Below are 22,319 nucleotides of genomic sequence, written 5' to 3' on the forward strand. Positions count from 1 at the left end.
AATAGCAAAAAATAGATACTTGCAATATATATATATATATATATATATATATATATATGTATCACAGAAGAGTAATATTTTAAAGCTTTCAGTACAATAAGAAATGTAAGGTTCCCAAGAAGATCCCAGCACATGCACATGTGATGAACAACTTTCCTGAAGCAATATACTTAACTTTACTGCTTGAGATACACTATTTTCTATTCTATTTTTATCTTAGTTAGATAATATTCTTTTTTTATGTATTTATTTTTTGGGGGGAGGGGTTCAGTCATGGGGCCTGGACGCTGGGCCTGGGAGCTGTCCCTCAGCTCTTCAGCTCAAAGCTAGTGCTCTACCACTTGAGCCACAGCAACACTTCCAGCTTTTTTCTTTTTGCTTATGTGGTGCTGAGGAATCGAACCCAGGGCCTCATGCATGCAAGGCAAGCGCTTTACCTTCCCAGCCCTATTCTTTTATTTTTAATATGTTTTTATTGTAAAAAAAATAGTGTACAGAGGGGCTACAGTTACATCAGTTCAGTTAATGAGTATATTTCCTATCGAGCATTTTTACCTCCTCCTCTGTTTTTCACCTACCCTCCCTTCTCTTCCACCTCCCCAACTCCTCCCTCCCCCTCAAGTTGTAAAGTTCGTTTCAACATAGTGTCCGTACATCTCATTGTTACAATGGATCAACCTGTATCCTTATTTCAGCATTTTGTTATTTCCCTTTCCCTCTCCAAATTAGAAAAATGTATATACAAGATGCAGGGCACCGACATCAAATACAATGAAAACAGGGGTTATAGCATGGTGGAAGAACACACAAAAGAAACAAAAAAAATCACATAGTACATTTAAAATACATTAAAAACAACAGCAAGAAAGAAAAAACCAGTTGTGTCCCTCTCTTGGGGTTCATTTCACTTAACATCATGAAGATGATATTCTTATCTTACCACTAAGGTAATATCATGACCCACTGATAGAATACAACTGCAGTTTGAAAAACATTTTCCTACATCAAGATATATTTTTTGTCATCACTTTGAGGCTATCAAATATCCACCTAAAGTGGATAAATAATTATAAATATCTAACATTTATTAGTTCTCACACTAAGCATTACTGTTTATACTGTTTACTATGATCCTTAAAAGGATCAAAAAGTGGGGCTAGGAAGGTGGCTCAGTGGTAGAGTGCTTGCCTAGCATGCATGAGGCCCTGGGTTCCATTCCTCAGAACCACATAAGCAGAAAAAGCTGGAAGTGGTGCTGTGGCCCAAGTGATAGAGCTCTAGCCTTGAGCTGAAGAGTTGAGGGACAACAGAGTTCAGGCTCCATGACCAAACAACAACAAAAAATCATCAAAAAGTGGTTGGGTGCTGGTGGCTCACACTTGTAATTCTAGCTACTCAAGAGGTTGAGATCTGATGATTGCAGTTCAAAGCGAGTCCAGGCAAGAAAGTCTATAAGACTCTTACCTGTAATTAACCATCAAAAAGTTAGAAGTGCAGCTGTGACTCAAGTGATAGAGTGCCAGCATTCAGTAAAAAAAAAAGCTCAGGGATAGTGCCCAAGTCCTGAGTTCAAGCCCCAGGACTGGAAAAAAATTAAATAAGTGGTTAGGTACTAGTTGTTCACACCATTAGTTCTAGATATTTTGGAGGTAGAGATAGGAAGTATTGTGGTACCAAACTAGTTCAGAAAAAAATTTAGTGAAAACTCCTCTTGACCAATAGCTGGGCAAAGTGGTATTCACCTGTCATCACAGCTATGAGAATGAGAGGATCATGGTTCCAGGCCGGTAGATTGCAAAAGCCCAGCTCATCAGAAGAAATTGATGGTGGTATGTGCTTGTCATTCCAGTGATGGTGGAAGCATACATTTAGGTGGATTGAGTGAGGTTCAGGCTGGCCCAGATAAAAAGCAGATCCTATTTCCAAGAAAACTAGAACAAACCAGGTGCCAGTGACTCATGCCTGTAATTCTAGCTACTTAGGAGATTCAGACAGGAAGGATCATGGCTCAAAACCAGTCCAGGCAAAAAACTCTTCAAGACTGCTTCCTTAGCCTGGTGCTGGTGGCTCATTCTGTAATCCTAGCTACTCAGGAGGCTGAGATATGAGGATTGTGGTTCAAAGCCATACTGGGCAAGGAAAGTCCATGAGACTCTTATCTTCAATTAACCACCTGAAAACTGGAAGTGGTTCTTTGGCTCAAGTGGCAGAGAGCTTGCTTGAGCTGAAGAGCTGAGGGACAGCATCCAGGCCCAGAGTTCAAGCTCCATGACCAAAAAAAAAAAAAAAAAGGCTTCATCCTTAATTAACCAGCAAACTGCCAGATTAGAGGTATGGCTCAAACGGTAGTGCCATGAACAAGAAAGTTGAATGAGGACTGGAAGCCAGTCCAAAACTTAGAATCAGCATAAAAACAAACATACAGCAAAAAATGCTGGTGATATTGCGAAGCCTACCTAGAAAGTGCAAGACTTCCATTTCAACCCCCCTTACTGTTAAAAAACAACAGAAAAAAGCACACACATACAGACTCCCCAGCATCTAGGATTACAGTGAGCACCATGGGTGTCCAGAAGTTTTTTTTTTTGGGGGGGGTCCGGTCGTGGGGCCTGAACTCTGGGCCTGGGCACTGTCCCTCAGCTCTTCAGCTCAAGGTTAGCACTCTACCACTTGAGCCACAGCACCACTTCCGGCTTTTTTCTTTTTGGTTATGTGGTGCTGAGGAATTGAACCCAGGGCCTCATGCATGCAAGGCAAGCGCTCTACCACCTTCCTAGCCCCAGTGTCCAGAATTTTTTTAACATGAACTTTCAGAAAACCATTTTTAATCTTTTTTTTTTTTAATTTGGTACTGAGAATTTAATCCACAGCCTCAGACAAGCTAAGCATGGGCTATACCTTCAGTCCAGGAAGTATGAATTCTATGTGGACAAGTAAAGTAAAACGTTTCCTTTTCTTCTTTCGTTGTGTAAAGTGCTTTTATAAATGAGATATTAGTTTCAGTTTTGGTGTATGGCACTTTGCCAGTTTGTATTTTATGCAACAGTTTATTTTGAGGGTGTTAAATATTTTAGTAGTTGAGAAGTCCATTTGCTTTTGACTTGCTTCCGTGTATTTGCATTATCGACCAATGAAGAATTATTATGTTGCTCATTAGTAGTCATCCTTTGGACAAGAATAAAGTACTAAAACTTGATTAAGCTGTTAAGATTTATTCTCAACAGCATATAAAACCACAAGCAATTGGTTTTCTCCAGCTGACTAGATATAGTATTGCCCTTTGAAAAAAAAATCAAGGGGTTCAAATCCAGTTATCTAATGATATTCTTCCAAGTCTGCTATAATTGTATGTACCTTCAGGGCTTTTTAAAAGAAAACATAAAGATGGTTGAAGGGTTTTTACCAGCATGAGACTTTTATCTTTTTTAGAGTGTATACATATGAATTTAGTACTTATATTATCTTCCTTTTCAAAAAGGATTTGAGGGCTGGGAATGTGGCTCAGTGGTAGAGCGCTTGCCTAGCATGCATGAAGCCCTGGGTTTGATTCCTCAGTACCACATAAACAGAAAAGCCAGAAGTGGCGCTGTGACTCTAGTGGTAGAGTGCTAGCCTTGAGCAAAAGAGGCTTAGGGACAGTGCCCAGGCCCTGAATTCAAGCCCCAGGACTGTCAAAAACAAACAGACAAGAAAAAGGATTTGGAGTGCTTTTCATGAAGGAAGTATACACATAAATACACATGTATATACACATATGTACATATACACATATACATATACATACTGAAGGAGGTTAAAAGGGAAGTCACAGTCAAAAAAAAGAAAGCTAAGGAAAAAATGTTAATCACAAAAGCTCACGTATAGAGCATAAAGTGGATCTGAGTATCCTATCAGCAAGTGGGGAAAAAAAAATATGAATTGAATGGATTATGGTGTTGTCCTCTACTAATCCCTTAATTCCAGAAAATTTCTCTGGTGCTAAGTTGTAATACAAATTCCTCCTATAATTTTCTTATGTAGGAAATACCATGCAAGATAATGGGAAACACAGAAGAAATATTGGTCTTCCTTATAACAATTCTTCCCAAAGCAGGGTAATAAGACTCAATGATGGAGAATCTGCCAAGGGGTACTAGGCTAATGATAATTAGATAGCATGTAGCTTCCTTTAATATAAAGATAGAGCTTAGTAACACTTAAAAGGATACTTTTCCTTAGATGTTTCTTTAAAATAGTTTTCTCTAGTGGGGCAGACACTGTTGAAGGGGTTGGGCACCAGTGAGAGATGAGAGGGCTAATGAGGATGTGTGAGGATGAATATGGATGAAGCTGTCTGCTTGTATGTATGAAAATAGAACAGTGCAACTTGTTGAAATTGTTTGGTCAGAGGGAGGGTGACAGAAGAGAATAATAGAAAAGAGGGTGTGGTTGATACCTGGGTAGAAATGTGACAGTGGAAATCCCATGATGCAACTAATACATGCTAAAGAATAATTTTCAGAGCTGTACAGAAAAAAATCAGTAGTCTGCTGAGGTGTTTGAATATTGAAATTCCCTTGTTGACGAAGGACCCATTTGCTTTAGAAAGAAATAGTGCAGGTTACGGATAACATTCTGATATGGAAGTGGAGCGTTCAGACCAGTATGCAAGTCATTATTGAAATTTGAAGTTCATTTTCTTTCCCTTCTTTTTTTTTATTTGGGTCTTGAAAGAGCCTACTCACTAGATAATGGCTTTGTGGTCCTCCACACTTAGCATCCTCGCATGCCAAAATTTTAAAAAAGTATGCCAGCCGGGCAGCAGTGGCGTATAATCCCAGCTACTCAGGAGGCTGAGATCTGAGGATCACTGTTCAAAACCAACCCAGATAGGAAAGTCCATGAGACTGTGATCTCCAATCAACTACCAAAAAATCCAGAAATGGCACTGTGGCTCAAGTGGTTGAGCACCAGCCTTGAGCATAAAAAGCTTAGGGACTGTGTGACTGGCCCATGTGCGCGCACACACACACACACACACACACACACACACACCATTGTATTTACGCCTGTAATCCCAGCTACATAAGTAAGAGGTATGATAGAGGTCCAAAGCAAGATCTGGGGAAAAATTCAAGACTTTATCTGAAAAATAACTACAACAAAAAAAGGGATGTGGGCAAAAAGAAAAGAATTACTTGCGATGATGAGATTTTGCTTGGTAATTCTACAAGTGCTCTGTTTTGTATGTTAGCCATCAGTCATATGTGACTTTTTTTTTAGATTTAAATCAACGAAAACTAAATTTAAAAATTCAATTCCTAAAGTCCACTAACCATATCTCAAATGCTCAGTAGGCACGTGTGGCTCTTGTATTAATGCAAGTCATAGAGCATTTCTACAGAAAGCTTCCTGGTTTGGGGCTGCTCTTGACAGTACATTTTTCTTTTCTTTTTCTTTCTTTCTTTTCTTTCTTTCTTTCTTTCTTTCTTTCTTTCTTTCTTTCTTTCTTTCTTTCTTTCTTTCTTTCTTTCTTTCTTTCTTTCTTTCTTTCTTTCTTTCTTTCTTTTTTTGTTGGTCATGGGGCTTGAACTCTGGTCCTGGATGAAGTCCCTCAGCTCTTCAGCTCAAGACTAATGCTCTACCACTTGAGCCATAGCACCACTTCCGGTTTTCTAGTGGTTTATTGGAGATAAGAGTCTCATGGCTTTTCCTGCCTAGGCTGGCTTTGAACCTCGATCCTCAGATCTCAGATTCCTGAGTAGCTAGGATTACAGGCATGAGCCACCGGCACCCAGCTATGACAGTACACTTTTCATGCTCTTCTTTCCTTAACAATAACAAACAACAATGGCATACTCCAAGAAAGACTTATGTAGCCTCTATGATCAGAGGAGATGATATTTCCCATGATATTTCATCTGGAGGACTTTCTGATCCTATTTCTATTTCTGTGATACAGGGAAGCTACTACCCCAAACTACATTTATCTTACTAGAGTGAGGAGCCTATAGAATCAGCTAGTTTTTGGTGGGTTTTTGTTTGTTTGTTTTGGCCAGTCATGAGGCTTGAACTGAAGGCCTTGGTGCTATTTCTGAGCTTTTGTGCTTAAAGCTAGCGCTCTGCTTCTTTGAACCACAGCATCACTTCCAGTATTCTCATGGTTAATTGGAGCTAAAAGTCTCATGCACTTTTCCTACCCAGGTAAGCTTTGAACCACAATCCTCAGATCTCAGCCTCCTGAGTAGCTAGGATTATAGGTGTGAGCCACTGGCACCTGGCAAATCAGACAGTTTTTATTAGACAATACATTGAGCCAACAGTCTTAGATGTCTGTTATTAGAAATACAGAATGTGTTTTGTTGAATTGTTACAGAGATTACCTCCTCCTTGGTGGATTTGTTATTGATGTTGCTAATTAAATAAATGTGTTAGCTTCTATAACAAGTGACTTTTAAAAGACCACCCTAGCTTTACTGACTTATGACTAACACACAGAAGCAATAGGTATTTAATGTATATCACTTGATGTACTTGTTGGTAATCTTTCTGACATAGTCCGTAGTAAGACTATGGGGACTATTAACTCCTCTGTGTGATTTTGGAAGAATAAAAATGTGGTATGTGTGTATGCAAGTCCTGAGGCTTGAACACAGATCCTGGGTGCTACTTCTGAACCTCTTTTTGCTCAAAGCTGGTGCTCTACCACCTGAGCCACAGCACCACTTCTAGATTTTTCTGAGTAGTTTATTGGAGATAGTCTCATAGAACTTTGTACACAGGCTGGCTTCGAACCACGATCCTCAAACCTCAGTCTCCTGAGTAGCTAGGATTTTAGCTGTGAGCCACCAGCACCCAGCCAAAAATCGGTTTTATAAATCTGATTATTTGTAGGCACCAGTAGTTCATGCCTGTAATTATAGCTATTTGGAAGTTTTAGATTTTCAAGATTGTGGTTCAAAGCCAACCTGGGCAGGAAGTTTGTGAAATGCTTATCTCCAGTTAACCACTAAAAAGCTGGAAGTGGAGCTGTGGCTTAGGTGACAGAGCACTAGCCTTGAGCAAAGAATCTCAGGGACTGTTAAAGCACTAGGACACACACACACACAAACACACACACACACATCACACACAAAGTGAAAAAATGTCTAGAGCCTCTTAGGTGAATTTAATACAGCGGGTTTTGCTGCTAAAAAGACTCTACTGAAATCCAAATTTACTTACAGATTCATTAGGAGACCTTTTGGAATCTTGTCCTAAATGAATGGAAGATGTTGGCTAAATCAAGGAGGGAGTGCTCTGCTTTATTTAATAATAGCAGTAAGTTACTCTTCCACATCACAAAAGTCAGCAGCACGTTATTGTTATAGAAAACAATTGGTTTTAATGTTATTTTAATAGCTATGGCTCCTTAGGTTATTTTCATGCACTCTTTATTATTTTGTATTCCAAGTCACCGTGGAGGAGTGCGTGCATGCTCACTAGTCACCAATTTTAGTCTCTTTCTTTGATTAAAAAAAAATCACAGGCATATTGCTGAACAGCAAGTAAATGGTTAAGTATCTCTAAAGAATAAAAATGTGGTTTTTTATGTGCATTTTTGATAGCGGTGATCCCACCGAGATTCTATTTTTATTCCTTCCGTTCATGACAATAATGTTGTTATTACGAGCACAGCTTGAACACGTGAGCTTTTTTCTCCTCCCCCCCCCCACCCCCCCTCTGTCTTTCCTCTGACTCCGTGTCGTCCCGCTCCTCCGTCCCCTCCCCAAGCCGCCCGTCGGTCTCAAGGCCGTGGCAGACGCCTGATTGGCGGGCTCTGTTTATTCCGTGACCAGATTCCTTCTGAAAGGAGGCCGGCCAGGACTGCCGGGCGCCTATTGGTTGGACACCCTCTGGGCCCTCCCCCTGCCCCCCCCCGCCCGATTTTTTCACGGCACACACCACGAAGAAGTCTGCGGAATCCTAAAGCAGCCCAATTCCGACCCATTCATGAATCCGTGACGTCAGCGCGCCGGGGGGCCCCGCGGCGGGGGGCTGGCGGGCCGCGGGGGTGGAGCCGCCGCCCCCGTGTTTTTCCAGCGCAGCCAGGCTCGGGCAAACCTTCCGCCAGCCAGAAAACGGAGCAGCATGTGTAGGAATGCCCCACCGCCGTGAGTAAGCCGCGTCCGCGTGAATCGCGCACGGACGGAGGGGGGCGGGTTCGAGCCGCGGGGTGAGCCCGGAGGGACGCGATGCGCGCGGTGGAGAGGAGGAAGCCGGGTCCCGCCGGCCGGCCGCGGGCAGCCCGCGCGTTGACAGCTGGCTTGCCCTTCGCGGTCTGCCGCCGGCCGGGGACGCGTCTCCCCGGGGCTTGGGCACGGTTCTGGAGGCTGCCTCGGTCGCCCTCCCGGGGAGATGCGTTTCCTTTGAGATGAGGGGGCCGGGCGGGGCGCGGGGGGGGGGCGACGCGGGACCCCGGCCAGGGGCCGAGCCCGGCGGGCGAGCCGGACCGGGCAGGTTCCAGCCCGCGGGCACTTGCCTTCCGGCGGCGGCCCGTGAGCTCGCTCGCCTCGCCCCTCACCTTTGTTTCTGCTGGGTACACGCGTCCCCACTTCAGTCAGGGGAAAGACGGATAGCTCCGGTTCCAGCCTTTCCCCCGAGCGAATTGACACAGCCAGATCCTGAAAACCCTGCGGCTGGGCCAAGGGAAGGGACGCGTCCTTCCATTCTGATCGTAAGCTGCTCTCCAACGACGGGGTTTCTGACGCTGTTCCAACATCGTATTGTGTAGAAATGCACCTGCGCGGTTTTCTAATGAACTTCCAACGGGAAACAGAGCCCCCCCCCCCCGCCCCTATGCTGGGGGAAGACGGCAAAGTTCTCCTATGTTCCATGTATGAAGCTGGTTTAATAGGTTGCTTCTCATCTTAACAAAAAGTATCTGTGGTTGAGTTCGTGTTCCAAGGCTCTGGTTTAGTTCTGGTGAAAGTTGTGATACCGAAGTAGGGAGAAGGGACATTGTGGCAGGTTCTGTCCCTAGGGCAGTGCCTCACACCAAATAATACAGTAGCATTTCTAATACTAGTCTGCAACATGCCCTTGGTTTTTCATCTTTCCTGTGAGCAAGAAAGCAAACTGCCCAATTTATGATCACTTTGTTATACTTACCTTGTATAACCAATCGTTTTGTGATTTAAAAAAAAAACACATGATCTTTTCTTGTGAAAGAAAGATTCTAAATGTGGCACTAATGGATATCTTTTAGAGTATTCTTTCTAATGAATCTTCCAACTGTAAACTCATTTAAATTGAAAGTTGTCATAGCTGTGTACCAGTGGCTTATACCTGTAATGCTAGCTACTCAGGAGGCAGCTGAGATCTGGAGATCTCAGTTTGAAGCCAAGCCTGGACAAAAATCTGTGAGACTTTTATCTTCAATTAAACACCAAAAAGCCAGAAGTGTAGCTGTGGCTCAAATGGTAGAGTGCTAGCCTTGAGCAAAAGAGCTCAGGGTCAGCACCCAGAAGCAAGTCCCCAGAAGCAGTGTGTGCACATGTATGTGCGTGCACACACACACACACACACACACACACACACACAGTCATAGGTAAAGAGATAACATTGTCTTTTGTTTCTCAGATTGTTAGTGCATCTAATTCTAGATGAAGTATAGATTCACATTATGCTATTTTTATTTGCTGAGTTGAACGAATGAGATAATATTTAGATATACTCTACAATAATTGTAAACATCATGACTTATTTTCAGCATTTTTATACCTTTACAGACTTGGTTGAAAGCAATTTCAAAATTACGTTAAATTATTGAAGCTTACCAGACCAAAAGATCCATTTCATGGTATTAAAAGTTATGTTTATATAATCAAACTCATCTGAGGAAATATTCATTTGGTAGATATTGTCAAGAGAAAGCTTTATTTCCATTAAAGATATCTAGTGTGCATTTGGTTTATTAAAGTAAAACTGTCTCTTTAAGGCACACAGTGGATGTAAAAATCCCCTTTTCTCCTGATAGCTGTGTACAAGATTATATTTATTTTCATGTATAGTGTACTTGTAGAAAAAACAATAACTCTTAATTGTTTAATATCAAACAATAAAATCTTGTGTTATCAGTGAATGTCAATAGATGGCTTTCTGTTTAAAAGTTGAAGCTACTCCAGAAGCAGGAATTAATTTATTTAATAAACATAGCCAAACCAGAGCTATGTTAAAAAAAATTAAAATAAAAGATTTTTAAGGTCCAAAAGCCATAGTCACAGGTCTATGGTGGAACAGTCACACTAGGGATGTCAGAACTGGTTAGTTCGGTTTGCACTGTCTACCTATCTTCCTTCTGTGAGCAACAGCTGAATTATGGCTTGGGGAGCTCAAATGAATCAGGGTAGCCAGGATGACCAAGCCTGCCAGGTGGTGTAGCTTGTCTCTTGTCATTTTGATTAACATTAAAGAACATTCCCTAAAAATACTCTGCTGCTTTAAAAAAAAAAAATCCAAGAGTCATTCAAAAGATATCATACTTCTGCTCTGCTTTGGAGAAAACAAAGATTTGGAAGTTGCAGTCTTTATTGTCTATAAATCTAGAGGTTAGTTACAGAAATAGATTATATATATTTTGTGCTAAAACTGTGGTTTGAACTCAGGGCCTCATGTTTTCTCTTTGCTTTTTCTTTTTGGCCATGGGGCTTGAACTCAGGACCTGGGTACTGTCCCTGAGCAATTTTGCTCAGAACTAGCACTCTTACCACGTTGGGCCACAACTCCCCTTCTGGTTTTCTGGTGGTTAATTGGAGATAAAGAGTCTCTTGGCCTTTCCTGTCTAGGGTGGCTTTGAACTGTGATCCTCAGATCTCAGCCTCCTGCATAGCTAGGATTATAGGCATGAACCACCAGCTCCTGGCTTCTTTTGTTTTGTTCTGTTTTTTTGTTCAAGACTGGCACTCTACCATTTGAGTCAGAGCTTCACTGCCAGTGTTTTGTGGTTAATTGGAGATAAGAGTCACATGTACTTTTCTTCCCTGGCTGGGGACAGACCATGATCCTTGGATCTGTCTCCTGAGTAGCTAGGATTACAGGTGACCAGTGTCCCACTCAGAAGTAAACTTTTAACACTAAAATTACCTGTGGAATTTTCCCTCAATCTCCCTGCCTTAAAATTTTTTTTCTCTTGCCCTTTTCACTAGCCAGTGGTTTTTAATATGTTTAAACAGTTACGTAGCCATCATTACAAATAATATTTTCATCATCACAAAGAGACCAGATTAGCAGTCATTCCTCATTTCTTCCCACCTCCCCTCTCAACCCTAGCGGGCTCTAAGCAACAGTTGATCATATAGATACATTACATTTTACTTCATCTCTCAATAAACATTTGAGTTGTTTCTACCTTGTAATTTTTGGGAATAATACTGTGGTCTACATTTATGTTCAAGCTTTATGTGAACAGATTTTCATTTCTCTTGGGAGTAGAAGTACAGGGTGTTTTTGCTAGTTGATTGAAGGTAAGAGTCTCATAGACTGAGCCAGCTTCTGCCTGAGCTAGCCTCAAACTGTGATCCTCAAGTCTCAGCCTCCTGAGTAGCTAGGATCACAGCCATGAGGCACCATGGGCTCTTTTAAAGCTTCTCTGATTATTTGAATTTATAACCTGCATTGAAAACTATTGTCATGAATAGAGACTTTACAGACAGTATTTCTGAATCAGGAGAGAGGATGAGTGAAAATGTAGAATTCTGATATGGAAAGGAGTGGGGGGGAAGGAAAATTAGGATTCTTGCTACCAAGCATGTATTGGTTGTTTCTGTTGTTAATCATTCAATGAATGAGGGTATTGTTAGGGTGAAGTATGTCAAACTAAATGAAAAAGAGGAGATAACATTTTTTTGGGGGGTCCGGTCATGGGGCCTGAACTCTGGGCCTGGGCGCTGTCCCTCAGCTCTTCAGCTCAAGGCTAGCGCTCTACCACTTGAGCCACAGTGCCACTTCCCGCTTTTTTCTTTTTGCTTATGTGGTGCTGAGGAATCGAACCCAGGGCCTCATACATGCAAGGCAAGCACTCTACCATTGAGCCACCTTCCCAGCCCATGGAGATAACATCACTTTATGTATGCCTATAAGTTTGTTTGGGTTTAAAAAATTTTAAATTGTTGTTATAAAGGTGATTTACAGAGGGGTTATAATTACACAAGTCAATTAAAGAGTACATTTCTTTTTGGACAATGTCACCCTTTTTTCCCTCTCTTCCAATTTTTCCTTCCCATCCACACCAGCGAGTTGTATCGTTCATTTTCAACACTGTGTCTAATGAGTACTACCACTGCATTTGTTCATCCTTTGTCCCTCCATTTCTGTAGATTTTTTTTACAACAATGTTTAATTTAAAATATAATCCTCATGATATGAAGTAGGTGCCTGTTCATTTTACAGACAGGAAAAAAAGGCATAGAAAATTTGCTGACTCAACTAAAGATACTCAATAGTGGGTGTAATATTCAGTTCTCAAGCCCAAGTCTAATTATTATTACTCCCATCCTCCCTTTTATGTATTCCATGGATTTTTGAGCATTGGGTTCCTCCATTAATTGCAAATGTAGCATGAATTTAATACCAAACAGTGCTCTAGGCTGAACAAAGATTAAGGTAAGTTTGATTGTGGGCCTATTACAGATAGCATGAGTGGTTCAATAGAAGACAAGAGGGTACTAGGAAATGTGCTAGAAAATCATGGAACCCAAACTGGTGATCTGCCAACAGAAAAAGCCCAAGAAGCTCAAAGGCCAATATAATTTCCATGATGGAAAAATGAATGAAAAAATAAATGACAACACCTGCCAATTTACCTGTCTACTTACTTTATCTAGCTAGGTACTTACATTCAAATAGACAAAAATCAGCATGATATTTTGTTTACTTGACTCTGATGCCGTTGACTATGGAACTATCTCAGGTCATCTTGGCCAGGCATTTATCTTCTTCATTGCTTTATTTTTCTTCAGCTTTGATTTTTAACATGAGATATGAAGAAATTATCCCTAATGATTTTAAACAGTATTTTTTAACTCTGACAATGTTGAATTCTGGTTGTCAAAAGTGAAAATTTAAGTGAACAATTTTAAGCCATCAAAAAATTTTATTATTATTCCGATTCTTTCACAGTATGAGTTTAAGTTCTATAGGATGCTGCTACAGCTGAGAGAAAATAGGGTCTGAAGTGTTTCGGATGGAGATAACCTGGGGAAAAACCCAAAAGGTTAAGTTACTTTCAGATATGCCCAGGGACTTCCTTCTAAGAGCACATCCAATCAGGAAATAGAGTTCTGATCAGATGTGACTTTGCCATGTTTGAGCATGCCTGTGTAAATGTCACTTGCCTTGGCCATATGTTCTGTAGTCAAGAGGGAGCTTCTGATTAGATTGATAATTTGGTGGTTTGGGCTAAGACAGGATGGTATCCACAGACTATCCAATAACCTCAGTTTGGTTGGGTGTTATAGCCTTTGCCTCTATTTTTATTTTTGTGTATTTTTATTTTATTTTATTTTCGAGACAACGTTTCACTATAGCCCAAGATAGCCTCAAATTCTTGGTTCTCCTTTCTTAGCCGCCTGCCTGCTAGGATTACAGGTATATAGATGAGGCCTTTGGCCTTTGTTAATGCTCTTAAGTGAAATTTACCCTAATTCACTCTTTCTATCTTCAGTTCCCTCCTCTTGTCAAGTGTGTGTGTGTGTGTGTGTGTGTGTGTGTGTGTGTGTGTGTGTGTGTGTGTGTGTGTGTGTGTGTGTGTGCTGCTAATGGAGCTTAACTCATGGCTTGGGCACTCTGTGTCTTAGCTTTGTTGCTCAAGGCTAGCACTCCAGGGCTTTGGCTGTGGTTCCACTTCTGGCTTTTTTTTGTGGTTAGTTGGAGATAAGAGTCTCACCGTTTTCCTGCCCAAGGTTGAAGCTTCAAACCACAATCTTCAGCTCTCAGCCTTCTGAGCAACGAGGATTGTAAGTGTGATCTACCTGCACCCAACTTGTCCTTTTACCTCAAGCTGAAATATGAAAAAGATTAAGCTTGTATTACATAAGAGAATGAAGACTTTAAATCCATAATCAGTCTTTGTAAAAGTAAGATACTGTTTTGTATAATAGTGATTAGCTTTTGAAAATTATTATTATAATTCCCCAAATAACAAGTTAACTGAGTATTTTCAATTTGCTGATTTTTATCAAAGAAAAAAAGGTCAAATTATATTTTACAAAATAAGTAAACTTAAAAAGTTATAAAAAAAAAACCTTTTCTTTTCTTATCTTTTTTTTTTTTTGGTCGTGGAGCTTGAACTCTGGGCCTGGGCACTGTCCCTCAGCTCAAGGCAAGCGCTCTACCACTTGAGCCACAGCGCCACTTCTGTTTTCTAGTGGATTATTGGAAATAAGAGTCTCACAGACTTTCCTGCCTGGGCTGGCTTTGAACTATGATCCTCAAATCTCAGCCTCCTGAGTAGCTAGGATTACAGGCGTGAGCCACCTGCACCCGGCCCCTTTTCCTTTTTATGTTCATTTCTTCAGCCTAGAATTTTTCTTAACATTCTTTTCCATTCATGTTATTGCTGAGCCAAGAGTGGTGGTGAAGGGTCTAGTTATGTAGTCTTAACAGCTATTATAATATATAGAGTGGTCTCCTTTGGAGACAATACTTAGTTGTGGAGCAGGATAGAGAAAACATCTTTTTGCAGAAAGTAATCATGTATTGCAGAGCAACCCTTAAGAGAATGTTCAGTAACTGTATAATTTTAATTGTTAAAAAATTATGGAAAACAATGTAGGACTTTCTGCTGACAGATGGCAGTTGTCTCCGTGTGCTAATTTGTGCTGTGATTTCCTAGGCTGCGGTGATGGCGGAACTGATCTATTCTAAGAGGAGGTTTTAGTAAAACCCCACATTCAAAAAAAAAAAAAGATCAAAGAAGTGAAAGAATGAATTGATTGAGGAGCCAAAGGTGAAGAACTAGAGAGAAAGGTGATAGGAGGAAAAGAGGAGCCCAGAGGCAGGGTTGCTGAGTAGATGAGGCAGGTGTCAGCCAGGACAACAGTTTTCACCTTAAACTAGAGTGGATCTAGGAGCCAGACTGAAAAAAGACTATGTTAGTGTCCTAAAAGGAGCTGTGACAATTGCTATTACTAAAGAGAGCTCAATTTGTAAAAATCAGTCCACTGAGGCTTTCTATTGCCTTGAGGCACTGTGCCTGAATTTTTAGTAGCTGGCTAGCCTGCCTTTAATGGGACACATTAAGCTATCTGCAGGCATGGATAACCGTGGATAATTGAGACTAGTGAGATAACACTCACCAAAATACAAAGCCAGGATTTCACTTTGCAGAGAAATTAATCTCTTGATTAAAGCAAGATTAAGCATTTTACTAATTACTTGCCAATTATTTCCTCTCGTATAATAAACTTAACTACATTTGCACAGTAAGAAGAAACAGATGCCACATACCTTGAGATATTTCTGGTCACTATTTCCAAGCCTAAACTACAGACTTCTTTAATTTTTGCTAAGCAGAGAAACTCCTGGGAAATGCCCACTTGAGGGTTCAGCTGTTAGGACCATGAGCCAATCTGAAAACAAATTTTCTTTGCCAGCTTCTCCTTTCCCCCTCCTCCTTTTTCAGGCCTAAAAAAAAAATTTTTTTTTTTTTAGCAGAATCCCTTCCATCTGTTTGTCTATGAAATAAAAAGACTGAACATTTGCTTTACACTGCTTGTGTAAAAATTTAAAACTATGTCTTAATCTAGTATCAGTGACTTTGAGACCAGATCAGGTTTCTTGGAGAAAAAAGTCATATAACTTACATTTTCTGCAATGATTTATTTTCTTCAATCAGTACTTCTGCCATGAGGCATTGAAACAATAGTAATTCTCCAACAGTCACTTTCCTTTGATTACATTAATGTGAGTGAAGTGGCATACACCTGTAGTCCAGCTACTGTGGGAGGCAGGAGGATCCCTTGAGCCCATGAGTTGGAGGCCAGCCTGGGGAATATAATGAGACCATTCTGTCTTTGAAAAAAAAAAAAGAAAAGAAAACAAAGGAAGGAAGCAAGGGAGAGAGGAAGGAAGGAAAGAAGGAAGCAAGGAAGGAAGGAAGGAAGGATGGGTGAAAGGGAAGGGAAGGGAGAGAGGGAAGAAGGGAGGGAGGGGACTATCCACATTAAGATTTCTTTTAACTAAATCTTATACCTTTGATACTGACTTTTGGTGAAGTCCAGCTTCTTTTTCCCACAGATTGTTTATAAATAGCCTTTGTATTTTTCCTGCTAACTGAAACATTTTAAAAACATAAAACACTCTCCAAGGTTGTAAACGTCTTCAACCAGGTCTTCCCTGTATCTTTCTCTGCCACCACAACAGAGGGAATGCATGTCCTGGCGCATGCTCTCAAGTACCAGCAATGCTGTCAAGAAAGGCAAATTCCAGGATTTGTTAGGCCTTGCTCCAAAGGCATTGTCTAGTCTTTATAGGTTTCTACTCTAATGATGAAGCATCATTATGTTGGAGAGTTTGGAATCTTTGATGATCACAGAGCTGGGAAAATTGTGAACCTTACAGACAGGTTAAGCAAGTGTAGTGTGGCCAGCACCATCTTGGATATGTGACTCAGAGATCTAGAAAAATGGCAGAATAATCTGTTCCTATACCATATGTCTGTTTTTATTGTACTGACAACCTTAGCTGGCAGCAAGGATCAATGTGAGTCAAGATGCAAGCACACAGGAGGGAATTCCAGGAATTGTTTTTCAAAAAAAAAAAAAAAAAAAGTAAGACATGGCATACATGTTTCAAGGGTTGAAGGAGATATGGCTAGGTCTAGAAGGCAAAGAGGGATGATAGGAGAACTTCATTATTAATGCAGAGCAAAGAGGACTATGGAAGAAAAGGGAAATACTCCAGGAAACACGAGAAGTATAGGCAGGTACACTGCTTTAAAGCCTCACTAAGGAAGTGAGCAGTATGAAACAAAAACTTACTTTGTGCTGATGAAGTTATGCATTTGAGTTGACTCTGTACTGGACTGTGTTCCACTGTGAGGAGATTATGGTCACAAGGCTTCCTTCCATCTTCTAAAAAATCTGTTCCTGAGCAGTAGCAGCCAAGGACTTGCCAGAGACCAGTTAACTAGCACTTTAGACCTTGTTTTGAGATGTTTTCTTTTTCTTTAGTGTATTATTGTTTGTCACAGGAAAGTGAAAAGTGTAAAAAAAACTAAGAAAACTCCTCAGATTCACCTATTTCATACACAATTTAAAAATACCCAACAAATTTAAAAAACAACAACTATTCAACAAGAATTTTTTCAATTGCTTATATACACAGACCCTTGAGGGATGCTCCAAATTCAAATCATAGCCCCTTTCAACTCACAAAATGTGACAGCCTCCGCATTTGTACCACCAGGAAGCTAATTAAAATGGCTGACAAAAATCACCCCAAACCAAGTGACCAGAATCTGTTTCCTAACAGAATCCTCAGGCAAATCTATATAGCAAAAATCTGAAACACCATAAATCAAGGATTCTTAAACTTTAGTGCACCTCAGCCTCCATTAACCAGCTTGTTAAAATGCAGGTGGCCATGATCTACCACCAGCATTTCTGATTGAGGAAATGTGAAGAGTAGTTTGAGAATTTACATTACTATCCAGTTCCCAGAAAATGCTGATGGTTCTGGTCCTGGAACCACACTCTGACAAGCACTTCTCTGGCTGGTTCATGGGCAGAGCTCTTTCAGATACTGTTCAGAAGTGGTTAAACCTTTACGATGTGAGGCTTTCTGGGAGGTTTTAGGTTATTGGAGGTGTGATCTCAACGAGGATCATGGGACTTCAGTATCTTTTGCTTTCTTTCTTGGCTTCTTGGCTACCATGAGTTGAGCAGCCTGTGAAACTTTACACCAGCCACGATGCGCTTGCTGCCTTGCCATAGGCCAAAAAGCAACCAGTCAATTTATTATGGCCTTGAAAATTATGAGTCAAAATTAATCTTCTCTCTCTCTCTCTCTTTTTTTGTAAGGGCTTGAACTCTGGGCCTGGGTGCTGTCCCTCAGCTCTTCAGCTCAAGGCTCACTCTCTACCACTTGAGCCACAGCATCACTTCTGGTTTTCCAGTGGTTAATTGTAGATAAGAGTCTCACAGACTTTCCTACCCAGGCTGGCTTTGAACTGCAATCCTTAGATCTCAGCCTCCTGAGTATCTAGGATTATAGGCATAAGCCACCAGCTCCTGGCTTAACCTTTTCTTTTTATCTCAAATGTTTGCTATACTAACCAGAAAGGATCTTGAAGTGCTGTGTCAGTGGTCTACACCCGTAATTCTAGCTACTCAGAAGACTGAGATCTGAGGGTTGAGGTTTGAAGCTTACCTAGGTAGACAAATCTTTATCTAATCTCCAATTACCAACGAAAAGCTGGAAGTGGAGGCATGCTTCTTTGATGGAGTGCTGTCCTTAAGTGGACAAGACTAATCAAGAGTTCAAGGCCCTCAGTTCAAGCCTAAGTACCAGCACAAAAGGGAGGAAGGGTATTGAACTATTTTGAACTTTTCCAAAAATTAATGCAATAATTTTTCACCAGAGCACTAATTGTCATGCTCTGTTAAACATTCAGCTATCCCAGTAATTCCTAAGGAGACACTCCTAAAAGGAGAAGTTTCATGCATAAAAGTATATTCATCATAGGATTGTTTTAATAGAAAAATAAGGACATATTTCCTTATTGGTGAACAATCTTCATTATTCATTGATACTAGATTTACAAATTTACTTAGAAGCTAAATTGTATTTAACACAAAGTCAATACTCCTAATGCTTTTACAATCCTTTGCAGATAAGTACAGAGTAGCAAACTTTGAGTCACCTGATGAACTGCCAGGCTAGGTCAAACAAGGCAAGACTTGTTTGAACTCTCCTTTTACAGAGAAATGTCCTTCTTGCTTTGTACTTAGTACCTTTTTGTTGTGGTGGTTTTATGTGTTTTGTTGGTGATTTTGCTGTTTAAGCCCAAGAGTACTGCTGCAGCATTGTCTAGTGTTCCTAAGCACCAGAAAGCTGTGATGTGCTATAAATCTATTATTTAATCCTTTTCTGTTGCTATAACAGAACACTGGAGTCTGAGTAATAGATAAAGAAGTTTCTTTCAGTTCATGGTTTGAAAAGTCTAAGAGAATGTTGCTAGCATCTACTCAGCTTCTGGTGAAGGCTACATGTTGTCCCATGCATGGCAGAAAAGTGGAAGAACGGAGTAAGCACTTGCAGAAGAGAAAGCAGAGAGGGCCCGGTGCCAAACAACAACCTGCTCTCTTGAGTTAGAATCCATTTCTGTGAGAACCCAATCCATTTCTGCGAGAACCAATCCAGTCTTATGAGAAACACAGTAATTCTTCTTGAAGACTCAGTCTCCCAATATTAATTAATCTCCCAACAGCCAAATTTCAGTATGAGCTTTAATTAAGACAGATTGCATCTGTGCCTTAGAGAGAAAGAAAATCTTGATGTTAAGGAAGTTCCACTTAAGTGTGATTTATTGGGCTATTGACACTGTTGACCATAAGTGAAATGTTAATCAATCAATCAATAATATATGTGATGTAAAAATCTTTACATAAGCCAGGCGCTGGTTTCTCATGCCTGTACTCCTAGCTATTCAGGAGGCTGAGATCTGAGGATCATGGTTCAAAGCCAGCCCGGGCAGGAAAGTCCATGAACCTCTTATCTCCAATAAATTACCAGAAAACTGGAAGTGGCGCTGTGGCTCAAGTGGTAGAGCGCTAGCCTTGAGCTGAAGAGCTGAGGAACAGCACCAACAAAAAAAAATTTACACAGAAACACACATAAAACATCCCATCCCCATTCACAAGTTGTATAGTTCATTTTGATCATAGTATCTAGTAAGTACTGTTGCTGCATTTGTTCACCCTTTGTCCCCCCATTTCTGTGCCTCCCCTTACACTCCCAAAGACAGATAAATTAACAAACAAGACAGAAAAAAAAAGACAGCAACACAGATGGTTTAACAAGTTTTCACACTTTCAATATGGGTGATTAGCCTTTCAAATTAGACAGGTGAGACTTGTGTCTGGGTGTTTCCTTTTACTATCTTGAGGCCGTGGGTCAGTTCTGTGATGTCTCCAAGTTTCTCCTGTGTATACCACGGCAGGGAAGCATTGTTGAGCCTAATGAGGGTTAAATGAGATGCAGTATATGAGCAAGTGCACAGCACATACTAAATCCTGAATAAACAGCAGTTGCTCATGTTTTAGCTTTTTTCCCTTCATTTATTATTTTAAAAGACTTCCAGTTGATATCTGGGTATTTTTTTTAAATAATAAGAAAAAAAATCAAGGGAGAAAAATAAGGTATTATTCCTGTTCCAAGATTGACACATACACCATACAATAATAGAACAGGACTTTTTGAACTTTTCTGTCTCAGGACAAAAAAATTTTAAGGACTCCAAAAGGCATTGTTTATTAGAATTATATCTTCTCTATTTTTCATATTAAGAATTAAAACTGAGAAAATTTTAAAATTAATTAAATAAAAAACATCCAATTATGTTGTAATATATTAAAAAAAATCTTCAAATGAGCTGTAGCTGGGCGTTGATGGATTATGCCTGTAATCCTAGCTACTCAGGAGCCTGAGATCTTCAGATCACAGTTCAAAGCCAGGCTCAGCAGAAAAGTCTGTGACACTCTTCTCTCCAGTTAACCACCAGAAACCAGAAGTGGCAGTGTGGCTAAAAGTGGTAGAGGGCTCATCTTGAGTAAAAAAGCTCAGGGACACTGCCCAAGTCTTGGGTTTCAAGCCCTATATAGGACCACCCTGCCACCACCAACAAAAAAGAACTGTAGTTTCCAAACCTTCAAAACCTTTTGCATGAAAAAAAACAACTTTTGCATGTAGAGCAGCATTATAGAGTTTTTTTTAACCAATCTCTTTAATGGATGGTAACTAGAGTCTCATTTGCTGCTGCTTTTAATTAGCATTATATGTTAAATGATATATAATCACCACTAGGGAATTCCATTTTCTACTTGTGAGAGGATGTGAAGAAAAAAAAAAAGAATGTCTTGTTATTATGAAAATAATTTGACCTCAGGCCCCTTAAGAGGTGACTAGGACTCCAGGTTCCCCCAGAGCACACAGTGAGGACAAGGGATGTAATGTGAAGCCACAAGAATAACAGCCAACATTTATGTGTGCTTACTACCTGCCTTACTGGCCATGGGGCTTTTCAGGTTTAAACATCACTGCACTTCTGTGAGGCGTTATTGTGATTACTCCTTCCAGGTAAAAACCAAAGCTAAAGAAGATAAAACAAGCATTCAGATTCACATAATCTGGTTCGAGGGTCAAGCTCTTTACAATGCCACTATCTTACTTTTCTTCTTGGAAAGTGAGTAAAATTTTACAGAAAAAAATCCCATTTTTTCCTTAAAGGCTATGTAAGAATGAGTCTTAAGCAATCTCACGTAAGCATTTCATTGTTGCTAAACACACAGCATAATTTTATTCCTCTGAATATTTTCCACCTTCACCTCTGTGTAAGAAGTTCCTTCTAGATCATTTTTATTTAGAATTGTTTCCTTTCTTGTACCTGTATCAGCAGCACCATCCTGCATACTCTATTCTATCCAGGTTTCCTATCAGGCTCTGCAAATTAAGGCAAAAGACATTTTCCTCTTCCCTTTTTTCTTACTGTGATAAAATTTGCATAGCATAATTACAGCAATTTTAACCATTTTATCTAGACAGTTCATTGCACTGAGTACATTCACATTGTTGTGCAATCACTACAACTCTTTGATCTTCCCAAATGGAGATACAATGGCCATTGAACAATAACTCCCACCCCCTTGCCTCCCTGTGGACCCTGTAGACTACCTATTTGCTATCTTTATCAGTTTGACTGCTCTAATTCATCTATTGTATGAAACCATACAGTATCCATTGGTGACTGACTTACTTCACTTAGCATGATGTGTTCAAGGCTTATCCATATTGTATCATGTTCTAGAATTTCCTTCTTTCTCATGCCCATAATGAAGATAATGTGTTGTTTATTGAGAATAAGTTATAGCCAGGTGCTGTTAGCTCACAACTGTAATCCTAGCTACTCAAGAAGTTGAGATCTGAGGATACCGGTTTGAAGCCAGCCTGGCAGGAAAGTCAGTGGGATTTTTGTTTTGAAATTTATTTAAAAACAAAACAAACAATGTGTATGTGACTAAGTGTCACTATCCCACAATATTGTGAAAGCTGTGAAATTTATATAATCACTTAATCTCAATAAA

General features: G+C 40.2%; 1 protein-coding gene across 7 annotated transcripts in view; it reads left to right on the forward strand.

The window, feature by feature from the left end:
- Positions 1–22,319, forward strand: part of Map3k13 (mitogen-activated protein kinase kinase kinase 13) — a 160,669-nt gene that overhangs the window by 51,221 nt on the left and 87,129 nt on the right. Inside the window, exon 1 of one of the 7 annotated variants that reach the window (XM_070029754.1) lies at positions 7,911–8,136. The exons of 5 other annotated variants lie outside the window; for them this stretch is intronic. The gene's annotated coding sequence lies outside the window, so the exon portion shown is untranslated. Of the gene's footprint in view, positions 1–7,910; positions 8,137–22,319 lie in introns of those variants that run through there. One more of the 7 variants, XM_070029749.1, reaches the window with a different exon arrangement.

Source organism: Dipodomys merriami, unplaced genomic scaffold, assembly GCF_024711535.1.
Source record: "Dipodomys merriami isolate MVZ:Mamm:240054 unplaced genomic scaffold, mDipMer1.0.p SCAF_2, whole genome shotgun sequence".
NCBI lineage: Eukaryota > Metazoa > Chordata > Mammalia > Rodentia > Heteromyidae > Dipodomys > Dipodomys merriami.